Source organism: Peromyscus leucopus, chromosome 13 (assembly GCF_004664715.2).
Source record: "Peromyscus leucopus breed LL Stock chromosome 13, UCI_PerLeu_2.1, whole genome shotgun sequence".
In the NCBI taxonomy this organism is placed as follows: Eukaryota; Metazoa; Chordata; class Mammalia; order Rodentia; family Cricetidae; genus Peromyscus; species Peromyscus leucopus.
The window spans coordinates 18159951-18183068 of NC_051074.1; the positions used below are offsets into that span (position 1 = coordinate 18159951).

Consider the following 23118-nt stretch of genomic DNA (forward strand, 5'->3'; position numbering starts at 1 on the left):
AGTGTACTTAATAACCTAAAAAGGGCAGTTTTGGCCAACGATACAATCCTGTGTAGACCTGGGTGAAATTTATTTCTATGTATGTCTGTTTTATCTTAGGTCAATATCTGTGTTCAGGTCAGGTTTCCATGATGTTTGTTTGCACAGAGGAAAGAAATACACAGGGAAATATATGTACTGTTCAACTTCTGAAAGACTTTTAAAAGCTAAAAACATATTGTAAACATGAAGTAAATTCCTTTTCTTTCTCTCTATATAGTTGGGGGGCAAAATACAGGAATAAAGGGTAGTAATGATTTCCAGAGGAGTTGGTTGGTTGGTTGGTTGGCCTTTATCCCTGGGAAACCGGATTGCAGATTAAATCATTGAAATGTATCTTACCCGTGCCGTACCAAATAAACACTGCAAATAGACTGTGTTTCCCTGTGATTCATAGTCCCTGTCATCGAGGGCCTGGTGTTCAGCTCTGATCATCTACTGTCCATGGAACCTGCTGGGTGGCAGTTCAGTGTGGAGATGGCAAAGAGTCAGGAGAGGAGGGAAGCTTGCAACAGCAAAGCAAGAAAGGGCAGCGACTTAAGTCCTGTCCATGCCGACCGGACAAACCGCACTGGGAAGGTGCTTGGCCACGCCCTGAGAGCTGTCCTGCTTGCACCTGGCGTGGTCATTTTCCCAGGCTGCTCTCCCGACTGCCGGGGCACACTGCACTGGTTGCACTTGCCTGCTTGCTACCTTTCTCTTGGCTGTTGGCAGTACTTCTTCACCAGGACAGACAGAAACCCAGGAGCACCATTTACAGAGGGTCTCTCTCCCCGGCTCCACACACTTCACTTTGCACATATCTTACAACTGATTTCTATTCACCCAAAAGAGTCTTTCAAATTCCATGATGTCCTCGTCTATCCACATCTAAGTTGGGTAGAGTGGCTTTGAATGATGAGCAGTCCTCCACCTGCATTACCATTTCATATCGAGTAATTGTCGATAAAGGAGGAAGCATTAGGCTCGGGACCATGTCTGAGGTGGACAGACTTGCCTTCAGCCCAGCCTGGATGATGATAAACTCTGGCTTCACTATTTCAGACTCTTGAATCTGGAAAACAGCTCAGCTGAAATTTCTATACAGAGAGTAATGTGAGGCTTGGCTAAAAGCAACGCTGCCCTTGAGAGAGAAAAAAAAAATAAAAAATAAATGATGCAGGGTTTTAAACAAGGCTAATTTAAAAACCTGAATCAAAGATAAATCAAGTCTCTGAACTTAGAGAAACAACATCCAAACCCGAGGTCCTTGCAGCCCCCCAGTGGAGGAGGATCCAGTTCCCTGCCTACCAGGAACAGAAGCCTGAGGCAGCCCTGAGGACTCTTCCATGAACCTGCTCTGGCTGGGGTAATGCAGACACAGCTCTTGAGAAGAACATTAAACAAAACTGGTCCCTGTACCTGAGAAAAAGTAACTATCTATGGAATCTGGTGTGTGTGTGTGTGTTTGTGTGTGTGTGTGTGTGTGTGTGTGTGTGTGTGTGTGTGTGTGTGTGTTTCAAACTGGAGAAAGCTTTTATGATGTCTCTTGATGAAATATAACCACCCTCTCATTCTAAGCAGCCCCTAAATCCTCAAATGTGTGTAAATGGAAAACATGCTGTGGGTCTTTATTCCACTGAGCAGCAAGGAATAAATCAGAACTCCCCCTTCTCTGCTAACCCCCCTTTCTGTCTCTCCCCTGATACCTCACAGATGTGGAGCATTAGAGAGAAGAGCAGAGATGCTTTATGAAATTAATATGTGGAAACTGCTTATTTACCATAAATGCCTAGCCCAGGGCTTTCTCTACAGTGGCCTGTCAAGATATTAAGCTGATTTCTTGCCTTCTGCCTACCAAAAAGTCTTCCTCTATTTCTGTGGGATAAGAGGGTCCCCATCGCCCTGCCCCCATATGAGAGAGGCAGTTGTTGGTGGCTTGGTATTTACGTCAGAAGTAAAGGGGGCTACAACTTAGTGGTAAACAAAACATTTCATCGATGATATATGAAATGTGTAAATCACTTTAGGATCCTGCTGGGTTCGAAAATCCTCAATAAACACCCTTCATTAGTATAATTGATAGTGAACTGGATGCTGGAGACCCGATAGATGAATACAAACGCTAGAACTTGCCTTGGAGTTCATTCATATCTAAAAATATGTAGAAGATATACCACAGCGCTCATGAAAGGCTCTTAACTGATTTTAATAGCAGTCATTACATGAGAAAACGAGACTTCCCCTTGTAACAGAGATGAACTGGGAAGAAACAAAGGAGGAGAGGTAACTAGTGCAGCACCCCAGTGCCCTGCCAGAATTACTGCTCATCATTCTTGCTTTCAGCAGTTAGCTGGCTCCTTTTGTCAAAGGCTACCACCATCTAATGAAACAATTAGGGCTTGACAGTTTAAATATGCTATTTTGTTCTTTTCAAGCCTAAGTGCCAGCCACTAAGACAAACTATACCACCACCTTCCTATCAGCACAGCCATTGTTATCCCAGATAGAATGCCCTAAAAATAAAATCCATTCTGTATGTGAAGCTTCATCAAGTCAGGTCATGTCTGTTCCTTAGGGCAGACTGCAGTGTACTAATTTCATTATGCTATTTTTAAACGTGGCCTCCTTGGATCTTTAAGTGTGTCCTACATAGCTCAACAGGGCCTCAGTTAATGTTTAGGGCTTTCTTGCTAATCACCTCTGCCCACCCTGCCCCCGGTCACCTCTGCAGGCCTATATAGTTACACAAAATCGACACAGTAATGATGGGTATGGTCATACTTGGATGAGCGTCACCTACTGAGCACCATGCAACCCATGAGCTAGTGGGTTATCTAACGGGAGTCGGTTTCTCGAATTCATTATTAAAATTACTCCAGCTTTCTTTAAAAAAAGGGGGTAGCACACAAAAAAAAAGATAATAGCTTTCTGGATGTGTTAGTCAGAGTTCTCTAGAGAAGCAGTACCTAGTGAATGAATGTTCATTACAAAAGGCCATTTATTGGATTGGCTTATGTGTTCTGTGCTGGGTAACCCAACAATAACTGTCTGCACACTGCTCAGTCCATGGAGCTGGATGCCTCAGGCATCCCAGTCAAGTGATGAAAGCCTGGGGGCTTTCTGGAGAGCCCATGTCGGGATGGAGAAACTGAGTTCTCATGTCAGTGAAGGATGGTAGGAGTAGTCCCAGAAGAGAGGTGAATGTGCTCTCCAGCAAGAGAAAATAGGCAAAAAGCAACCGTCTTTCCCTCATATCTCCACCTATCTGGGCTGCTGCTGAGAGATGTCATCCATTCCTGGGGGAGAGTCTTACCCTCAGTTAATGCTTACAGAAAACATCCTTTCCAAACTGCCTAGAGTTGGGGATCTTAGTCAACTCCATATAATATCAAGTTGATGACCAAGACTAACCAGTGCACTAAGATACCATCATGAGCCATTTTCAATCTCTCTAGCCACTTCTGTTCTGCCTCTTGTATAACACACTTCTTTTAGTTGTAAAGTGAACACAGACCCTTAGATGCATGAAGTTTGAAGAAAAGCATATCATTAAAAGCCACTCTTCTATTCATGACGAATAAGCCAACTCAAATGCGTTATGTGATGCAGATACACAGTAACTCTCTCCTTATCTGGTTTCATTTTCCACAGTCGCAGTTACTATAAAAATGTTATGTAACAAATTCCAGAAGTAAACAATTCATAGAATTTAATTCCTTCTGTGTTTTGAGAAGCATGATAAAATCTGTTTCCAAACTCCTCTGTAACACCCACAGATGTGAGTCATCTCTTTGTCCATCCATTCCATGTTGTACATACTGCCCGCTCATTAGTAACCTGGTAACAACTTGGGCTGTCAGGACTTGTGTTCAAGTAGCCCTTATTTAACTTAAAACACAGTGGCCCCAAAGCACAGGAGCACAGATGACACGAATATACCAGACATAAAACATGATGACAGGTTCACGGGAAAGAGAATATCATATGTATAGGCATCGTATATACAGTCTCTAATAGCAACCATCCATCGTGGGTCTTGGAAAGTGTTCCCTATGTGTAAGAGGAGACTACTGAATCATGGACTCTCAAATAACAGTGTGACAAAAAGGTTTCTCCTAGCTCCTCAGTGCTCTTCTTCCCTGTTCAAGCCACCATGTCAGAAAGGCTCTCTCTTCCTAGGGGTCCCTCAACAGTCTCAAGGTAACAATTATACAGCCAAGTCGTTCTAACAAGGACATCTCCTTCATCCAAATCATTACAGCTAGAATCCCCAGTTGAGTCTTTATAATGGTTTGATGTAGTGCCCATCCCTGAACTTACAGTATGGCCAGAGGAATGGAAATGTCTGGCTTCTTGCACTTAATTTTGTTATAGGCTTACTAATGTAGCAAGAAATTTAGATCTGTCCTACATAAACCCCATGGGTAGGAGAAACAAAACATGGCCCATCAGAGATCACTGACGTTGAGAGAAACATACAGAATATGAAAAAAAAATAGATATTCACCACAAAGACCTGTGTCACCACACACAAAAATTAATATTCTTTAAATTTTTCTTATTTATTTAGATAAGAATCAGAGATACAGACTTCACACTGGAAGAAATGGAAGGATTAAAAGGTTTTTCTTTTTCACACATTTGGTTGTTTGTACTAATTGGAAGAGTTTAATATTTCCTCATCTAAGATTTAGATATTGTCAAGAAATGCCAGTAACAGGAAAAAATAAGGAAATAATACCCGATCAAGAGCAGGCAAATACTCAGAATGTTGTCACTGGGACAGAGAGCCCATCAGGTCAAGTCCTCACATTTGAATCTGCTGGGCACCTGCCTTCCTTTCTCATCTTTATCTGATAAAAACTTGCCTGTCTTTCTGGACTGGCACTGCTTTCAAGATTTTCATTTTCTTTTCTTCTCCATTTATTTATTTTTGTACTTTGACATTTTGGTTGTGATATGTGTAGGTATTGATTTCCTCACACTTCTCCTATTTGGAAATGGTTGGATTGTTTGGATGTGTATGTTAATATTTACAATCCACTTTGGAAAATTTTAGCCCTACCCTTTCATTTCTCGCTCTTTCTCCTCTATGTATCAGTTTATTTTAAAGAGTCAGTGGCACCCAGATTTCTCTGATACTGGTTTAGCTTTCCACCCTTTCTCTGTCTCTCAGTGGTTTACACTCTTTAGCTGATATAACTTTGTCAGCTGGTTTTTTTTTCTTTCCCCCGTGAATTTTGAGCCTTTCTTACAAATTTTTCATTATGATTGTATTATTTCTATTTTTTTTTAAATTTGTATGTGTGTGTGTGTGTGTGTGTGTGTGTGTGTGTGTGTGTGACTTTAGGGCAATGCCCAAGGTGGCCAGAAGAAGGTGTCAGATCCCCCAGATCTGGTGTTAACGGATAGAACTCAGGTCCTCTATGACAGCAGTACAGTCCCTTAACCACTGAGCCATCTTGACAGTCTCCCATCTTGACAGTCTCCCATCTTGACAGGCTCTGTTTTTCACTCCAGAACTTCCATTCGATTTTTTTTTTAATGTTTGTTCTTTGTTGATTCTCTCTTTAACAAAATATTGCCATTATGTCTTCTTAAATTCGTTAGACATGGTTTCTCTTCATTCTCTGAACACATTTTTAGTAGATTCTATGAAGACCATGTTTGCTAAGCCTAACATTGTACTTCCTCCAAAATCAATTTCTATCACCTACTATTTTTCTAACACATGTGTACCATTTTGGGGGGAGAGGTGTTCTTTGAATATTCTTTTTTTTAATTTAAAACTCACATTAGATAATATAGGTAAGCAATTGTGGGATACTCATGTGCCTCAGGAAGTCACTGCTGGGTTGTTTTGTTTGTTTGCTTGTGTTTTTAACCATTTGTTTATTTGGTTAGTAACTAATTCTTTGAGGCCTATTTCACTTGTACTACACAGCCTTAATGTTTCTGCCCAAGTCACTTAGACTCATTTTTATTTTTAGTCTACTTTCCCAGGGTCTTCCTCTTCTTCAACAGAGGCTACTTGTAAGTATTGTGAGACAAAGTTTATGTTCAGCTCCTGTAGTCTGTTAGATTTGTACCCTTTACCACTGGGTAAAGAAGGGGGCTTAAGAAGTACTATTATGTTCCAGGACATCCATGACCAGGCAGGGATGAGTAATTGTAAAGCTCTCTGATTACTCTGGAGAAAGCATCACCTGGGACACGCATAGTTTCCCTAACTGCCAGGAGACATATAGCGCCAGTGCTGTTTAAAGGGTGTGGCCCTTGGACCAGAGCATCTTAGTACTCAGCCAGCATCCAGTGCTAGTGCCAGGCAGCTTTCTGTGGGTTTGATTGACCTGTGTGCAGTGTGAGTGATCTGAAGTCTCCTGCAAATCCTGTTCTGACTGCTTCTGCATAGCCTGCCCAGCTCAGGGCCGTCTTTCTGAACAAGACTTGGCTGTGATTCCAAGAGAGGTATGCTTGGCCATCTCCGACTACAGTTCTCTCTGTTACATTTCTGGCGGTTGTGCTGCGTTATACTTGTTGCTACTCGTACTGTGGAGCTACTAACACCCTCTTAATTATCCGCCACTGAATCCCCATTGTCTTCAAAACTCTCAGAACTGGAATTCTCCAAGCTCTGTTCTACAGAGTCTACACACTCCAGGAGAACTGTTTTCAGCCCTGAAGCACAGCAGCTTAGAGAAAGGACAGTGAGCTGCCTCTCTTGAAGAGACACCCTGGCTCCATCAGTGGGTGACAATGGAGTGTAATAAAAGGTATTAGCCCCTCTGTCTGCACTCACCCCTCCACGTGTGCCACCTCCACGCAATTGAGACACGCACAACAGGGACTCCAGCCTTTTCAGCCTGCCATATCTGGGGTGGACCTTCTGTCCTCGGAGTAGAGGCTGGTGAACAATGGGATCCTTAGTCCTTTCAGCCACACTTTCCTCAACAGAGCTTTTGCTTTCAGGGGGCTGGAGGGGGGAAAAGCACGTATAACCTGCCAGCCTCATGGTCAAAACATGACGCCGTACTGGGTGCTTGAGGAAGAGGGGCTCTTCGTGGCTACCTCTCTTCTCTTGGCCACACATGCCCAGAGTAAGAACCCCAAAAAAGAGTTTCCAAACACAGAACTTGGAGTGAGGAACGACTCAAATGCCACAGAATCCAGCTATAATCATACTGAATCATTTTTCTAGGATTTCTTGTGTGTGTAACCTTATGACAATTTCCATAGATTTGAAACAGGATTTTAGAAATAATTTCTATGAGCTAAATGGCTGCCATACTAAGTGTTTTACCCCACCCCACCCCACCCACCCCCACTGATTCTGGTAACCCCTCTACACTCACATTTAACCTCCATTGCTGTTAATTACAAATCCTAGAGTCACAGGCCATTCAGGAGTGTAAAGAGTTATCTAGTCTATTCCTTCTGCCTTTGGGCAGGATAATACCTTAGTCAGCCCAGATAGATGAAAATCTATACTGGTTTTGAAAACCTCCAGAGAAAAAACATTTCACAGCCTTCCTTAATAACCTAAATCAGTACTTAACAACTCTCGGTGCCAGGAATTTCTTCCTTGCACATAACCCAAAGCCCATGTGCTACAGTTTAAAGGCCCTTTTCTCATCATCTGTCCTGGAGGAGATAGAGAACAGCTGGCCAGCATACACCACACTTCCTCTTTAGGAGACACCAGCAGGAGCCTCTTAAAAAACTATATTTTCAATCCTCCTTTGCTTCTGCTCTAGGAATAAATAATCTTAATAGTTCCTCCTATTCTTTTTTTTTTTTCCAGTCCTCGAATAACCTCTCTACTTTCATCTGAAATCTTTTCTCTCTCGTATTTGCCCTCTAGAGATTCACAGTATTTCTCAAGGTCGGAGCCCAGTGGCGGCGCATGCCTGAGTGTCTCGGAGCACTGGTTGAATATGCGCATTCTTTCCATCTTAGACTAAGAGACTCATAATCATGGCTATGGATCTGGGCATCAGGACGCTTAGCAAATTGCCACAGGTGGTTCTGCGGTCTGTTCTGCTGAGGGTGCTCTGCAGTAGCTGAGCCCAGGTAGATGACAATCTGGGAGGGGAGACAGCAACTCCTTACTTGCACGGTAAAGTCACAGGGCCGCTTTGAAGAACTCTAAAGCTCAGGTTGCACCCCAGTCCAGGCAAAGCACAGTCTCCAGGGTGGCAGGAGGGCCAGCAGTCTTTTCAGATGTCTCCTGCTGGATTCCAAGGGAAGTCAAGAGAATCTGTCAGTTCTTCAAAGCAAGGTTAATATTAGCATTTTATCCCAGCACTTCCTAGCACGAGGACTAGCACGGAGAGTGTTAAAGTAACGCTCTCTGGGTCAGGTGACTCAGATTTAAGCCTTCGTCCTACATCTATGTTTATCGGATATCCCATGTTCTTTTATCCATACCATGGAACTTTATAGAGACAGGTGGGCATGTGTGCCCTGGTGCTCCTGTGGAAGTGGGGACAACCTTGTGCAGTTGGGTCTCTCCTTCGGTCTTCAGCTTGGCCCTAGGGATTCAACTCAGGCTGTTGTTCCAGTTTGTTCTGCCACAGTGGGGGTCTAACCCAAGGCCTTACACATGCTAGGAAAGCACTCTGCTACTGAGCTGTAGACCCAGCATAGCCTTTTTCCCCCTTACAATTTTAAGATGGTTCTGTATATTAGTAATTAACAGACTCTAAAAATAATTTGAAATAATAATGTGGGAACAAGATAGTCATAATCAAAATTGTGATCAACTCAGATGAGCCTTTTTATTCTTGTTTATATATGCATATTATATATATATTTAATATAAATATATCTTTTTAGGAAGAGAGAAGATATGTGCGCTGAAAAACACACCAGGTCACGCAAGTTCATTGTCTTCTTTTGTTTAACTGGGGTCTTAATGAACAGTCTTCCCACAGAGCAGGCACTTAAAAAAAACGGGACAGAATCTCCTCCAGCATAGCAGCGAGCACAGTGCTTGCTCTAGCTCGGACTTAACTACGCATCTGCTGGACAAAGACGCAATATTGAGTAATTACACTATGGTTCTTGTTAGCTCTTTAGATATTTTCACAACTAGGACATCTATTAAGTGTCAGTGGCTAAGGATAGGAATGGTATTGAGCAGAACTGAGCAGAGTGCAGCCAGTAATGGTAGAGAACTCTGTTCATTATGGTCAAAAGCTTGGAGCCCTTGTGCTCACTACCCTTAGTGCTGAATCTAGATAGCAGATAGACCTGACATTGAACAACTCCAACTCTTTATGACAAATGATCTTCTAAGAAATTATATTTATGTTATTTTCACATTTTTCAACTTTATTTATATTTTATGTATGAAGGGCTCTGCATGTGTACCTGCCTGCCAGAAGAGGGCATCAGATTCTATTATAGATGGTCGTGAGCCACCATGTGGGTGCTGGGATTTGAACTCAGGACCTTTGGAAGAGCAGCCAGTCCTCTTAACAGCTGAGCCATCTCTCCAGCCCCTTTCTATGTTATTTTTAACAAACTGTTTTAAAACAAAAATAAATGGATGTTGCAGATAGTATAGGTGTCTGTAAAATAATATATATATTTACATATATATATATATTTCCAGAACTGAACCTTTAGAATCATTATCTAGCTGTCTGATGACCATAGGAGATCTCATTTTGTGACTAAAATGAATTGACTAGTCATCAGTCTTTCCTGTTTTGTACGCTCCCTTACAATTTTAATGTAACAGGGGTGGAAGAAAACACCCTAGGGTGCTTGTTTCCCTTTGTTGGTTTTCCCCCCCAGGGGGAGTAGGTTTGGCATGAACTAAAAGGGTGTTTTATTTCCTCAAGTCAGTCCTAGAGTATCTTTCGTTTGTTTTCATAGGATGTGACTGCTACCAGGAAAAGCTTCTAAGCCATGTCCATCCAAGATGACTGAGACCAGTTTCAGCTGGCATATCTTAGCTGGGAGGACTCGAGCTCCAGTCTTTCTTACAATGTTATATTCTTAAAATATACACCAAAGTCCACATTATCGTTATTCTATCTGTACAGTATGTTTTAGCCATAGTTTGACAGTTTATGTATGGAGACGCAGAGAGACTAATGCAGAATACCTTTCAAGGGAAAGTTTTGCATCCTGCAAAGCTGATGGCAGAAACCATGTCATTGACACAAGATTAATTCAAATACATTCTTTCAGGCCCTCGACTGAAAGATTTATGTATAAGATACACATAAAACCAGTCTGTCTACTAAGCCATGTATACATTTTTATTACCACATCCACTTTTTTCCCTATATGGTTTGAAATCTATATTAATCATTTTTCTTTTGTCATTTGTTTTCTGTCTATTAATGTGTCAGATACCTTTAAATAAACCAGAATATACAGGCTATAAAGCTTTTTATGTAACAACACAGATTCTTGAAAATGTAGAACACTGTAAACTAAACAGCTGTCCAATTAGCAAATTTTCTAGGAAGTTCTATGAATGAAGTACTTTGGTCAGTAGTACTAACTTAACGCAGAGATGGTAATATTGAAGGAAAGGCTGGTTATTTGGGAAATCAAAATGTAGTTAAAGTACTTACCTAAGAGTTTTGATAAAATAACAGAAAACCCCTTGTCACTTAGAAAGAGGTAGGAGTGGGTAGGAATTGGCTTTTTGCCTAATTCTTGTGATCAGTTGTTCACATTTATGAAGTTCATTGGATACCTGTTGATATCTCTTGTCAGGAGCAGATGGATTCACATCTCAACAAAATGTGAGAAGATACAGATGTACCTTGAGGAGTGTGGACAGCTGCTGTGACTCATTTCCATAATCCTCCTCATTACAATTATTGCAGGATTACTGTTTTGAATTAAATCATTCCAGATTATGCCCCACAAGGCCTTATTTGGTTTTATGGACTTAAGCTAAAAAGAGAGTCTTAGGAAACAGTTTTTTTTTTTTTTTTTTTTTTTTTTTCCAATCAGGCCAAGCTGCATTTCTACCAAGCTGGAACATCCAAGAACTTTAGTGAACTCAGACACTGCCCCTGTGTAATCTGGAAAAGCTGCTTCTCTTCTGGGATCACCCAGCTCCAGCCTAGCAAGTGAGATGCCCCTCACTTAGCCAGTAGCCCACATGGATGGAACACTCATGAACAAAATCAGGATTGTTGTTGGTTTATTTGTTTTGTTTTATTTATTTTTATTCTTTGGGGGCCCACCACCCAGATAAATACACAGAGACTTATTCTTACTTATGAATGCCTAGTCTTGGCTTGTTTCTAGCCAGCTTTTCTAACATAAATTATCCCATTTCTCTTTAATTATGTTTTGCCTCTGGGCTTTTCCCCTTTCTTTGTTTTTATATCTTTCTTTCCTTTTTACTCAATGTCTGGCTATGTGACTGGGTGGATGGCGCCTGGTATTCTCCTCTCCTTCTCCTTTTCTCATTCCTCCCTCTTGAGTCTAGATTTCTCCTCCTCTTTATTCTCTCTGCATGCCAGCCCCACCTGTCCTTCTCTCTTGTCTAACTATTGGCGGTTCAGTTCTTTATTAGGCCAATCAGATGTTTTAGACAGGCAAAGTAACACAGCTTTACAGAGTTAAACAAATGCAACATAAAAGAATGCAACGCATCTTTGTATCATTAAAAAAATGTTCCACAGCATAAACTAATGTAACACATCTTAAACTAATATTTCACAACAAAGGATGTGTGAAGCATCACCAAGAATGAACCTTCTTGAATTTTTGAATGAGCAATAAGCATTATTGCCAGGAGAGTCTTTTCAATAGTAACTGGGTGCTTTGACAAATTAGGATGCTTATGTGCAGGTACTAATCATCTTTATTGTTTTTTAGGAAAATTACTGCCTGTTTTATTTGTGAAAAAGAAATGGACTCTTCTAATGGTGATCATAGAAATTTTCTTCAAGGAAAGCATTGATTTGGACTTGCAATGATTTTATCATTGACCCAGTAACCCCGGGAGTACAAGGCCTCGGGTAAAAGCAGAGCTTATACGACAATTTAGTTTTCATTGGGTGAAATTATACTATAAATTCGAAAGATGATAAAGGTTATATCCATTGAATTAACATCTGAGATGATAAATACCATAAAACCACCTTTTAATATAATTTGCTCTTCTATTCTAGGATTTAAAAAATGATTGGTTTTAAACTTGATATATGATTTTAAAAATGTTTTTAGGGTTAAGTTCTATAGTTTCCTGAGGGGGGAAAAATCTTCGAGGAAATGCTCACAAGATATTTTAAGCTGTTTCAGGTATCTTTGAGTGTACAATGGGGAGATTCTCTTTGCTCTAGATCACCAGAAATCTCAGATTTTTTTTTTTCTTACCTCACAGGGAGGAAATCCAGAATCAGTAAAGAAAGGGACCAACTTTTGATTTAAGAAGCCTAGAATGACCATACCGTGTGGAATATTACACCTAAAAAATGCAATGTCCTTCCCTTGATAAACCTCATCATCTATAAATTTGACATTATTTGTATCAAATACATTAAGGCAGAAAATGTAAGCTGAATTGTTATTAAATTCCTGCAAATGAAGTCACTAAATTATAATAGTAAAGCATTACTATGCAAATTGGAGCTAATTTTATAATATCCCTATCTAATTATTTACAGTGTATGGAATTATGGCACTGTTAAGCAGGACAGGATGTTGTATGAAACAGTGTGTTTTTAATTTGAGCCATTTTTACTTCCTGTGATTTTTTTTTTTTAGTTATAGTAAGCATGGAAAAGGATTTAGCATGGAGAAAACAAGGGCAGATGTCTCCTTCATTGTGTACTCAAGGACTTAGCTAATTAATATTTTCCATGTGCTCCAAGCGCAGAGATGGAGGTGCACAGAGCTTCCTTTTTTCCAGTCTTTATGAGCTGTCGAGTAGAACAGTCTACAAAGATTTGCTCCAAGGAATATTTTTAAGAGATTTGTTTTGAGATGAAGGGTTCCTCGAGTGGGAGGCAGCCTGAGTGGGCCTAAGCCTCCAGCTGTGTTCCTCTCCAAAAAAAGAGTTAGAGAAGGCAGCTTGCGACGTGGCCTCGCAGAATTACCTTTGAAACGGTACTTAAGGAAAGGCTTGGAGAAGACAAGACCACTTTCCATCCAGAGGAGAAATCACATTGAATAAACAGTTTTAGTGAAAGGTCGCTGAATGCTGCTTTAGAGGGACCTCCCTCTTCCTAGACAAGCAAAAACCAGTGTTTAGATTCATTTACGGAGGGCCATTTACTTCCTGTTGCCCACACAATCTTAGTTTTACCCTTCCTATTACTCAGCGATTTCATATAAGCTAAACTGTCAGCATATGAGAAACATCTCTGCCAATGAGATTTTTTTTTTTTCTTCAGAAAACCTCGCCAAGTTTATGAGCCAAGAAATAGCTGAATTATAATGCCTGGAACTTCAAAGAGAAAGAGGAGTGAATGGTACTAAATATTTCTGTAAAATATCTTTGAATTAAAATAAGAAAGGACTGATGGATATGAGAAGACCATAGTAAAAGTTTAGGGTGTGACGGAATAGGGTGTGTGAATATCTGGCGACGAGAATAGCCCACAGGTGGAACCTTCTTGCCTAGTTATTTTCCATTAGCTTGTGAAAGTGACTATTAATTCAAGGGGGAAACATGTCAGATGAACAGGTCCTCACTGTTTTCTCTTGAGTTAATACATTTTGCTGCTTCTGGGAGCCACCTGTTTTTGAGGGGGTAGCAGAGCTCTTCTGAACCATCCCTATAAAAAGTCCCTTGATCATCAATTATGTGAGAATAAGACAAAGTTTCCCTCATTCCCAATTCTTCCAATACCTTTATTTTCACTCTGAAATGACATGACTCTTACAAAGCCTGCAGGAAATGCTCTCAGTAACATTTTACCACTCCCAGAGGACTGTGCATTGCAGCAGACTAACAAGACACACTGCTTCCTAAATGTAGACAACAGCTTTATTCCAGGTATCATTAGGAGTTGAATTCGCTAGTAACAGAAACAAGATAGAACGACAGATTGAAGTGGTTGGTTTCTCCCACATGGAAGAAGTCTGGTGATAGGAGGCCTTGGATTTAGGGTGCTCCGTGGTCCCCTTCATTCTGCTGCTTCGCCCTGATTTAATCATAGTTCTCATCCTCCACTTGGCCTGCTAATCAAAGATGGCTGTTGCCACACTGGTCACATCCAGGCAGGGATGATTGGTGACCGAAAGGGATACAATTTGACGTTCTCCCTTTTATATTATTTCTTCATAAGTTCTTCAGACAACTCTTGCTTACAAAATACTTACTATAAGTTGTTATTCAGGAATATCCTTGCCCTAAGTAAATTTGGAGAATTTGGCATTCAGAAGAAAAAGTAGAGGGCTTGGGGTATAGCTTTGTAATAAAGCATTTGTCTAAATGTTTGAGATAGAGGAGTCAATCTCCAGTGCCAGTAAAAAATATTCAGGGGGATAGGTAATGGATAAGTCAAGTTGTTGCTGCACCTCTTAAAATGCAAATTTCTCACAGTTCCCTTACATAGTTCATGCACTTACAAGCATGGTCATTGTTGTTCGCCCATTCTCACTACTTATAAAGATAAGTACATTATCAATTCAAGGGCCTCAATTATAGTTAACATATGGAAATAAAATTCAATCCCATAAGCAAACTACCAATCATTCTTTGTTCTTAGCTATACTGAGAATGGCCAATTCATCCTGTATACCTTTGCTCATTAGTTATTTATGGTTAAGTGACCCTTAGTTTTCCATACTAGTGAGACACTAGATTGTCATGGATAACAAGATACAGAGAAAGCTGTTGAAAATCTCAAATTCGACACCAATATTTGGAGATTTTTTTTATTCCTACTTAAATTATCGGTTTAATTTCACATATGTGAAAATAAATGATGAAACCAAATCCCATGCTTGTAGACAAACCCACACACAGAAGAAAATTATAGTTCATATAAGTGAAAATGGCAGAGGATTCTTTTTATTGTCTAAAAGAACTTGTCAAGAAAAGTGTCTTAATATCTCAGTGTGTTGGTGTGAATAATGTGGCATTTAAAGATGAACAAGCATGTGAATAACTTTTCTATTTCTCTCTTTCATGCTTCCTGGGGACCCTAATAAACTGGACTTATAAAGAGCTAAATGCTGAACTCTAAGGAAAGTCTTGGAAGTTTCCAGAAAGCATGTGGATTGTGCCACCAGAAGAAAAGGATGAAATGTCTGACTTTACAATAATCATGAATGGGATCCTGGGCCCAATTTTCAGTGTTACAGAAAAACACAGCACAACAAAAGAAAAACCATGAAACTCATGAGCTGGTTATGGAATATCATGACTCTTCCCTTACATCCAGTAAGACCTCTTAAGGGTTCAGTCATAGCCTTTGCTCAACCCAGTTTAAGTCATCAGGACCTCCTCTTCCTCCCTTCCTTCCCTCCTTCCTTCCTTGATTCCTTTCTCTTTCTTTCTTCCTTCCTTCCTTTTCTTTTTTCTTTCTCCTTTCAAGTTTAATTATTTATTGACATTTTTATTTTATTCTTGAGATTATAATTATTTTTCCACTTCCCTTTCTTTCCTCCAGACTCTCCCACTCTGCCATGTATCCCTCCTTGCTCTCTTTCAAATTCATGACTTTCTTTTTTTTTCATTACTTGTCTCATTACATGTATGTATGCATATGTATAGACATGTATATTCCAAAATATATCCTGCTTAGTCTTTATAAGGTCACCTGTATGTATTTTTTCAAGGCTAACCAACGTCTGGTATTGGATAACCAGTTGATGTGCTGCTCTTCCCTGGGAAAGACTATTTCTCCCAGTGTCAGCATCTCTCCGTTGCCTGTGGTTCTTCGTGGAGGGTTTGAGGGCTCATGGGCTTTCCCCCTTCCACTTTGGAACATCTTTTGTTGTCCTTGTTCCTCTTGTGTTGCTTAGACTTTATGGGTGGAGCTTCTGACATTACAAAGAGACACAATCTCACAGTAAACACCCTAATCCCCTGTCTCTTTCTGCTGCCCTCTTCAGCAATGTCCACAGAGCCCTAGATGTGGGAGTTATATAGTAGATGTATTCGTTGGGACTGAGCTTTACAACCCCGCATTTTGACTGATTGTGGTTTTCTGCCGTGGCCTCTGCTGTTGCAAAGATAAGTTTCCTTAATATGGGGTGAGAATTACACTTATTTGTGTGTATAAGGACAAATACTTTGGAACGTAACTGGGGATTATGCTGGTTTAGCAGATGGGTTGTAGATTCTCCTCCAAGATCTATGACTTTATTAGCCCTGGATCATTGGCTAAGTTTTCAGGACCAGACATGATTTCCCTCTTGTTGAGTGAGTCTTACTTAAGTCAAGACCAAGTAGAGAGCTATTGGTTACCACCAAGGTATGTGTACCGCTACTGCATCCTTCAGGTTATTGTGCCAAGCTTGTCGTTGTTGTAGTTCATAGGCATCATAGCTGTGTAAAACTGTTGGCTGCTTCCCTCCTTTGGAAGCTTACATGTTGCCTTCAGCTACAATGAAAGCTAGTCTTCGGGGAAGAAGCATTCAGGTCAGTTCCAACTCAGGGTCCTCTTGGTCCTGTGCCTTAAGTCTATAATTTCTTCAGCAACAGGAATTTACCTTCCATCTATGGGTGACAACCAAGGGCAAAAAGCAATAGCCTGCATGTCTTAGTAGTACCTTCTACAATCTTGACCAACAATCGAGAAGAAGGATTCTCATGCCATCAGGGCCTCTTTGGTAATGAACAATAAACTTCATTTCACTTATGACTGCCTCCGCATCTCCGTCTTCCTGCCTCAGGAATGAGAAGCTTTGGGGAAAGGAATTAAACTTTCTAATGTTCGTTCTCTCATCTTTAAAATGTTGCAAAGATGTAGGAGGTGACATTAAGGATAGACCTGACATAGAGATGGCTTGAAAATGAGTTAGGCATCAAGACAAGAAGCAGAGGGGCTAGAGAGAGATGACTGAGGGAGTCAGAGCCCTTGGTCTTGTATAAGACTCAGGTTCTCGTGAACCCACGTGGTGGTTCACTACCATCCATAACCCAAGTTCCAGGGGATCTGCCATCTTCTTCTGACTTCTGTGGGTACCAGGTGTGCACATCTTGTACTTACATACATACAATCAGGCAAACACTCATACATACAAAATAAATATTTTTTAAAAGGAAAGAAGCATAGAAACCATTAAGCAATGTTCTTAGTCTTTTATGGTTGTTTAGGAGAGAGGTGTGAGTCACTCATACATGTGCAGCGACAAAATTTTCTAGTATACCATGTATGAATCATCAACTTAAAGTGTCAGTTTTGAAAGGAAAACTTAAATATGTTTAACACCACAATAATAATGAACAACACTTCAATCTCTTTTGATAGTTCATAAACTACTTTGCTATCTTGTATAGCCTGGCAATCATCAAGATTATAGGAGATGTTCATTGTATAGCCAAAAAGTAGTGGTTAACAAGGTATTTTGGTGAGTAAGAAACTGTATTCAGTTTCTTATCTGTATTATTTATTATCTGTATTCAGTCTAAATGTGGCTTGCAAGTGTTATCAACTAGTGTTTAGCTCAAAAGGGTTCCACTAAGCCATAAGTACTTTCAGATCACACTTGGACTGTGCATCTCAAGTTGATGAAATTAAGAAGTCTGATCTACTCCATAGCAAACATTTCTATGGTCTAGATTTGTCACATATTTTTCTTACTTCATGTATTATATATATGACAAATGTCACCATGCCTGGGTTTGCCAGAAGCATAACATGATTCATGTGCACACATATGCATCTATGTGACATGCTTATTTTAACTAAATGCAAAGGGTTGATATAAACATCTGATATAATTGTCCTTCAAAGAAACAACTTTGTGGGGCAGCGGCGGTGCACACTTTTAATCCCAGCATTCGGGAGGCAGAGGCAGGTAGATCTCTGTGAGTTTGAGGCCAGCCTGGAGTACAAAGCTAGTTGCAGGACAGCCAGGGTGGTAACACAGAGAAACCCTGTCTGAAAAAAAACCTTTAAATTTTCAATTGATTCCAGAATTTGAAGCTTACGTAAAATATCATAGGACTTTACCTTCAAAATGCCCAAAGGCCATAAAAGAAAACCATACTGATATTTGTGACAAATTACATTTCACTGAAAAACAGCACCACCCAGATAGCTCACTCACTATACCAATTTTGGTTTCAAGAAATTTCCCTCTCTCAAATGAAGTGCACCTTCATACATAAAAATGTGTCTTCTCAGAGGATGTTGGAAAGGTTCTGAAGGCAATTACAAAAAGGGAACATTTTAAAAAGGTTTTTAAATAAATGTACTATCGCAGTGTGACTATGGACTCCTGGAGGACTGTTCTGAAGTGAGAGACTCACAGGAGGATGAATCCTGATGGGTTTCTTTTTATAAAGCAGGCGTCTCAGGTATACCATCTGTTGAGCCTGCCTGATTCTGTCAGACAGGAATGTTTTCATCATGTCTTCCTCAGGGAGAATGCAAGGCACACAGACCAGGGGAGAAGCTTAGAGAGTGTGGGAAAGCCATGTATCTCAGAATGAGGAAGCAAGAAAAATCAGAAGAGAGAAACAGAATGTAAGTGCTGAAAGACAAAGACAAGATGGGGCAGTTACTATGTTTCAGTATGTGTTAGGTATTACTCCGAATGCTCTTGTTGGTGATAATTGTCACTAAGCATTTACCACAGACCAATCATCATGCTTGTTACTTGGGAAGGGAGAGTTCATATAAGCAGTAAGCGCATCTAAGCGAGATGCCATTACTAGCGCCTTCCAGAGGAGCTGGAGGAGAAACCTGTAAGTGAATGGCCTAGACAGCATTCAGATTCCTGTTTCTATGACTTGGAAGTTGTGATATGTCCATATCATGAAACAAACAGAAACCAGCACCTCAAGAGATTTTTTTTTTCAGCGAGTCAGCAAGTGCAGACACATCTAAGACACTTTCTCAGAGAATGTGGACCATCGGTCCCTCTGAGCCTGTATCATATGATTCCTGGTGATTCCATCCCACGTTTTCTTATGGCCTTGGACTTCCTCTTGAGAGCTCCAAGCACACGCCTGGGAGAAAAGGGAAGCACCGACTCAGTGCCCAGTCAATGAGAGTGACACCAGATAACCACAGCAGTCCTAGAGTGCTGTTTTATTTGATTAGCCTCCCTTCTAATACTGAAAAAAAAAAAAAAAAAAAAAAAAAAAAAAAAAAAAAAAAAACCTTTCTGCTTAAGTATCTGGATCATGACTATTTCCCTCCAGGATCTTAATGCTGCCTATGTCATGATAGCTCGCCATTGGGAATTAACTGAATATTGAGAAACTTCTCTACAGATTACAGTTTTTAGATTGACTTTTTTTAAGTTAGCATACAAAAAAAATGGGCTTCATTATGGCATTTTCATATGCATGTCTGTCTTAGTTAAGGTTTCCAATTATAGCACCCCATCCATAACTATCTGTTCTATTTCCCCTTCCTAGACAGCTCTGTTCTTCCTCCAGCCCTTTACTGTATACTTAACCTCAGTGGTTCTATGGGTTGTAGCTTGCTTATCTTTGACTTAACAGCTAACATCTGCATATAAGGGAATTCAGACCATATTCATCTTTCTGGGTCTGGGTCACCTTGCCCAGGATGATATTTTTTTCAGTTCCACGCATTTACTGGTGAATTTCATGATTTCATTTTTTTAATGGTAGAATACTATTTCATTATGTAAATGTACCACATTTTCTTTATCCATTCATCTGTTGAGGGACATCTAGTTTTGTTTTGTTTTGTTTTGTTTTGTTTTTTCCCAGTTTTCTGGCTATTGTGAATAGAGAAGCAATGGCCATAGCTGAGCAAGTGTCTCTCTGTAGTAGGATGAAGCATCCTTTGGGTATATGGCCAAGAACGGTACAGCTGGATCTTGAGATGGATCAATGTCCATCTTCCCGAGGAACCACCACATTCATTTCCATATTGCTATGTGAGTTTGCAGTCTGAACAGCAACAGATGGGTGATGGATGACTATTTGAATTCTCCTACACCAATCATAGAAACTAAGGCCTCAATAAATGAATTCATGTCTAACCATTACACACACATCCTAACACCATGTGAGGGATTCCAACTGAGCATGTGCAGCTGTGAGCTACTACTACACAGAGGCAGAATGCACACTTCCATTCTTGCTCTTTATCAAAGCATTGTGCTCTTCATTCTGTCAATTGATACCGGATATAACACACACATACACTATTGGGGTTCCTACAAAAGAGGTATTAGAGTGTTTCCTCCTCCTCCACCTCCTTCTCCTCTTCTGCTTCCATCCCTTTTAAATCTCCATCCTTCAGCTCAGTTTCTAGTTCCTTAGGGAGGCAATCCAGGGTATATCCCATAGGAATCCAGTTTCCAATTAGTCTTTTTGCTCCATGAAAACCCTATCACGGGTTCCTCAGATTTTAATACCTAGACAGATGTATGTGCTCTATTAAGGGAGAAGTGCTGTGGAACGTGGTATGCTGTGTGCCAAGATAATCTCCTATTCCATAGACGCCGATACTCAGTCTTGGTTGACTAGGCAATTCCCATGTAGCTTTTGCTTAATGTCTGAGTAATTGGAGGGAGAAGGACTTTGGTCTATCTTTCTCCTTTTGTGACTTCCTCCTTTTGCACTTTATTTGAGATTATGAGTGAGTGTGATTTCAGATGAGAAACATTTAACAGTGAGTCAGGGAAATGAAATTTCACTGAGACGCAGAACACAGGAAGAGAAAATGTGTGAAAACTCACGTTGACTGGGTTGTCTTGGTAGCTCGTAAAGCAGAGAAAGGAAATTCCCTCACAGTGGGTTTTAATAAAATTGGCAAGCTGGGATGTGGGGCTGTGTGAGAACACTGGTGAGGAATAGAGGATGGAAGGCAAGTGTAGGACTCATAAGGAAGGTCTTTCTTATCTTGGACATGTTTCCCCCTGCACCTAATTTATTCTTCAGATGAGTTCCCAGATGAAAACTGTTTTTCTATGAATCTGCAATAATAAATTTAAGAGGGTAGGAATATATCTTCCAATACAAGAAGTAAATCAAATACCAGGCAGTATTATGCCTTGGCATTAGAGATTTCTATGAAGAATATGCACTTATCTATGTATAAACTAAAGAGTATATGGGAATTCAGATTCCCTGAGGAGATAAAGTGAGGCAGGGTCATTACTTAATAAAGAGACTCATTATGCAATTACATAAAAGTCACACTTTAAGAGATTTATAAATATTATTTGATTTTCATGCAACTTCTCCAGACTTTTTAAGTGGGCCATGTAGAGCATGACCACCACATGATGGCCACAGAACTCCTATTTCCTTATTCCTCATTTTATCAGTGAGCTATCACTTTCTTATTTGTTTTGTTACTTACGTTCTGTTTCCACCTACCCCTGTCTTGTTATTAACAATGTAGCTCTATGGTAGAGTGTCTTCCTAATATTTCCAAGGCCTTGAGTTTAATCTCCAGTGTGTGTGTATGTGTGTGTGTGTGTGTGTGTGTGTGTGTGTGTGTGTGTATGTGTGTGTCCAGCAACAGATGGATGATGGATGACTATTTGAATTCTACTCTCTCTCTCTCTCTCTCTCTCTCTCTCTCTCTCTCTCTCTCTCTCTCTCACACACACACACACACACACACACACACACGTGTATCACGAACACTTAGAACCATTTGTGGTACCCATTAGGTACTCTGTAATTTGTTTACTGAATAACAAATGACCTTGAGAGGCTGGGAGAGTTTAAGTTACATGAATAAACCACGGGAATCACAGCTGGCAGCCAGTCTGGAGATCCTTCATCTATCACTGCTACAGCGGCTCTTGTTTGCTTAGCTATCATGGTTAGTGTGCAAGAGGTGATGTGCCCCCAGAGGAGACTGCTGAAGACCAGCACCCAGGACATTGAACACCCCTGTGTGCCAGCATTCACATTGGGAATTCCAGGAAATGTTAGGGAACATAGCTGATGTAACCCTTACCTTTGAGAAATATATGGTAAAGTCCCTTTCCAAATTAAGGCCCATGGCCTTCAAGAGAGTCAGCAGATTCCAGAGTGAGGGTCCAGCAACTTCAGCCTCTATGGAGTGCTTTGGATTTCTGTAGCTGGATCAGAAAAGGTATACCGGAGAACCCTGCTAGAGACCCAGGCTGGCTGACTGCTAGGAGGGGAAGGTCGCTTTCCTACAGTGCTGTCCATCACCGCTTCCTTCTCTTCCAGGGGAGATCACGGGCTTACGCACAAAGTGGGGACAAAATGCCTATTTTGTCTCAAAATATCTATTAAGAGAGGGCAGACAATAACCTAAATCCTGTGCCCTGGCTTGCACTTGGTTGTGGTGGGGTGGGAGGGGGCAGGCAGCCCCTGCTGTTCTCAGAGGGGTCCCTCCTAGAGCGCTGCTCGTATTAACCACTTCCCTGTTTTGTCCCGATCTCGTTATCTGTTCTTGTTAAAATCTTTATTATTCATGGATGCAAGAAAAAAAAATCCCATCATTAACCCATCATAAATATTCATAACACTTTGCAATTGTATGCATTTCATTTAGCCACTTGGCAAAACTTCTCAGAAGTACTCAGGTTTTAAGGAAATCTGGCTAATGAGACTAGAGCCCAGGAAATGCAGGGTGGCCTTTCTACTCTGTGTTATTTTATTTTAACCTGAAAACAAATGCAAAATATAAATAATAATTAAAAGAGATAAGCAGGGGAGGCGCTCACTGGCAAAGAAGAGCCGCATATCCCCTGGCTTTGTCTTGATTGTGTTCTTGTGTCTAGCGGAAGATAAGCGCAAACTCTGTACTACAAGAGAGGGATTCTGAGTTTGAGCTACTAATGGGTTTATCCAGAGGCCTACAGAGGCAAGATAAATCCTCTGCTTTGGTAAACAGGGACCTTTCTTCTCATGGTCGGTACAATTACTGACGTCAGGTTGAGGCAGAGATAAGAGTGGTCCTTTTCGGGGACTTATTTTACCAGGCAGCCATCCCAATTTTAGTGTCTGAGAAAGTATTATAT

At 40.6% G+C, this 23118-nt stretch overlaps 2 long non-coding RNA genes across 2 annotated transcripts; both read left to right on the forward strand.

Moving 5' to 3' along the window:
* Positions 1–10982: 10982 nt before the first annotated feature.
* On the forward strand, positions 10983–12745 carry LOC119088940. The gene is made up of 3 exons (XR_005092701.1): positions 10983–11120; positions 11878–12020; positions 12386–12745. It is a non-coding gene; the product is annotated as an uncharacterized LOC119088940 (long non-coding RNA).
* Positions 12746–13183: 438 nt separating this feature from the next.
* Positions 13184–15763, forward strand: LOC119088941. The gene is made up of 2 exons (XR_005092702.1): positions 13184–13475; positions 15178–15763. It is a non-coding gene; the product is annotated as an uncharacterized LOC119088941 (long non-coding RNA).
* Positions 15764–23118: the final 7355 nt, after the last annotated feature.